Genomic DNA, 3,146 nt, shown 5'->3' with positions numbered 1-3,146 from the left:
AATGGTGCGGTTTTCTGTCTTGTGGGACAACCCTGGCAGGACAAATTGTGATACGCATGAAAGTAAACGAAGCCTGGAATCGTAGGCTACGTACGAATCATACAAGCTGCATCACTTTGGGCAGTTCCGGCGAAAGCAAGACATAGTTGCAGCCAATTTGACGACAGAAGTACCTTGAATGTCTGTCACTGTCAACAAGGCCAGCATAGCTCGGAGCGCGCCGCTGGCATGTCACGACATCATGATGCATGTTGGCTCATGTTGTAGGTCGTCCGTCAACTCAAATGTCTCAGATGTGAACCACATTGCTCTCAAGCGCATCAGGTTTACGGTGGACGCTGAGGAGGAACACACACAATGCCAATGCTTAGCATTACAAGTTTGAGGCCCCCGTGACGCGTCAAAACCCAAGCGATGGTCAGATGTCTGGATAATCCGATTGTGAGAGAAACTGTGGGCGGCTGACCTGGTCCTGGATAGTTCGGGGCTACCGAGTCCTGGGGAATAAGGTTAGCACGTGAAAGTTTTGGGTCCGTTCGTTGTATGAGGAACAAAGGTGTGAGGTGAGGTATATGTAACGACGGTCTTGATGATGAATTTGCCAAGACCTTGGCGATGGCTTGGCCCCCTGCGAAGTACTCTTGGCTGGCCTTGAAAACACTTGGCCTGACTTGGCTCCTGACGGAGGGTGGAAAGGCCAGATGCTGTAGACAAATGGGAGCGAGGAGCAAAGGCGGCGTGGATGTGAGGCAGCACCGCAAATGCTGAGCCCCCTGGAAAAAAAGGGGGGAGGGGTTTGGACTGTAGGGGCACAGTTGTAGATCGGTTGCAGTCTGTGAGGAAGTCAGCCAGCGGCAAGTGGCGCACAGGTCGTAAACAAGGCTGCGATTGCGGTGGTCAATGTCTACTGGTAACCGATCAGACGGCCAGTTCGTGGCCGCGATGTTCTGTAGTCCAAGGGCGCAGAGAAACCTCGCACTGCGGCCGGTGAAGACTGGCAAATGAAGACTGGCCGCAGGAAGAGATATAGCCTGCGCTCGCTCCGCGTGTTGAGCAACCTCTGACATCATGAACGATCGATGCGCTCGTGGAGGGCAGACCGAGTCCAGCCATCGGCTGGGCGCATATGGCCATAGAGAGGGCAGAAGTCACAGCGACGTCTCGGATCGTACGATGGCGCCTGTTTCTGCGAGATGGCTGTGGTGTAACGACCCAAGAAGGAAGTCTGATCATGGCCATGCGGGCTCAACAGGGAGCGAGGTTGATGTACCACGGGAGAGGACATTCAATTGCAGCAGCGACATTGCTGCGCCGTGAGGCGAGCTGCTCCATTTTCCTGACGGCGACACAGGTGAGGCTCCTGGCAGACCTAGCAACGCAACGCAACGGATCCCTCCACGAGGTGTGGAGGCGCGAGTGGGCAATTGCTGACGGATGGCGGCCACGAGATCCGGCCGGTGGCCCACGGCCGGATGGGGTAGCAGTTGCTGCGCGCTCTGGTGACATGTCGGCCTCATCGTCGACAATATAGCCACCCGGGATGGTATCAACGCGGCGCGTGAAGCAGGCCGTTCACAGCGATCCAAGGCTGGAAAAAGCATCATCGTCCCGTCAGATGCGCCAGTACCGCCCCCGATGGATGTGGTGCAGCGCCAGAATGATCGGGTCGGTGGGCGCCAAATGGAAGAAATGGGTTGCCGGAAAGGCTGGGCGGCCGGATGAAGAGGGAGACAGGACCACTCAAAGGATAGAGAAGAGGGGGTCGGCTTGCGTGGCCCAGTGGGCGGACTCGCAGGTCGCAGTCTTGGCGGGCGGAGAGGGAGTCTCGGCCACAGCGGAAAGCTTGATTTGGCTGCTCCTGCCTCGTCCCAGCGTTCGTCCCTGCTGTCCATGTACATGTACCAGTACCACGCAGTGTCTGCCAGTGTGGCCGGCCTGCCTGCACAGCACTTACTTGCCTTTGGGTGTCGAACGGGGCGCTAGCCGCTGCAGGGTGCCTGGCCTGTGTATGTGTGTCGTCGCCTCTGAACACCGCCAGAGGCCGCCGCCAAGCAGGCCAAGGTCGCTGCGAGGGAAGACGGGGGGAAAGAGTCTGACAGGGCTGATCTCCTGGACGCACAGGGACTCGCCAAGACACGCACCAAGAAGGAGACGCAGAACTCAGAACTGTTTCCATGTGTGTGTCCGTTGTGTTGCAGCATTCTCAAACGACGCATGACGGACAGCTTTCGAGTCACTCGAACCGCTTTTCCCTTGCTCCTTCCTGTCATGGCCTGTTTAGCACGTTTGTAAGCAGACCAGAAAAGCTACCAAATGTTACCGCATGGAGGCATACGACGGCACGCCTTGCCGCTGGCACGCTTATTGGGTAAGAAAATGGTCATCGATAGATCCGACCACCTCGTGAGTGAAAAGCGAATGGAGACGAAAAGACACAGGTGCGCGAGTCAATTGGGCAGTGTGTGGCCGGTGCAACAGACTCGACAGGCTTCGGAGCGCAAAGGAAGGTGCGAAGGGGGACATCATCAGGCGGCCTGAGAAATGCCAAGACGCACCAAGTCTTGGCCAAGACTTGGCCTCCTCTTGGCATCGCAAGCGGCCCCAAGTCGCTTCTCGGGTGAGAGACTTTCCATGGCATGCGCCCGTCCACGTCGCGAAAAGTACCTCGCCGCGGATAGAACTTTGGCCTGCGCCCCTCTCGCCACTACCGGCCAATGAGTGGAAGAGGTGATCCGCAACCCCCGACCGCCAAGACAACCGCCAAGATTACGCCAAGTCTTTCTCCGGTCATGCTCTGGTGACTTTGGAGATAAAGGAACAGACCATCGCTCGCCCGTCCCCCGGTTCGGAGGCTGTCCCTCCTCCAGCATCTCACAGGTCCCATCTCATCCTCTTCGCCATTTTTGAACCGAGTCTTATTCCGTGAATAAGAAACCGTCCAGAGCCATCGAAAAAAAATAGAGACCGCCAAAGAGGACCGACAACAGACGCAAGCGTTTGTTCGGCATCACAGCCAATCACACAGTTCTCCTGCACCACTCTGCGCTCCGCCAGGTGCTGCCAACCGGTCACACTTTCCAAGCGTGACGCGCCCCACTACGCAGCCCCCTCAACATCTTCACACACAAACCCACTGCTCTCTCACC

This window comes from Verticillium alfalfae, genomic scaffold, assembly GCF_000150825.1.
Source record: "Verticillium alfalfae VaMs.102 supercont1.13 genomic scaffold, whole genome shotgun sequence".
Taxonomy (NCBI): domain Eukaryota; kingdom Fungi; phylum Ascomycota; class Sordariomycetes; order Glomerellales; family Plectosphaerellaceae; genus Verticillium; species Verticillium alfalfae.
Note: the sequence above shows the minus strand (reverse complement) of the source record.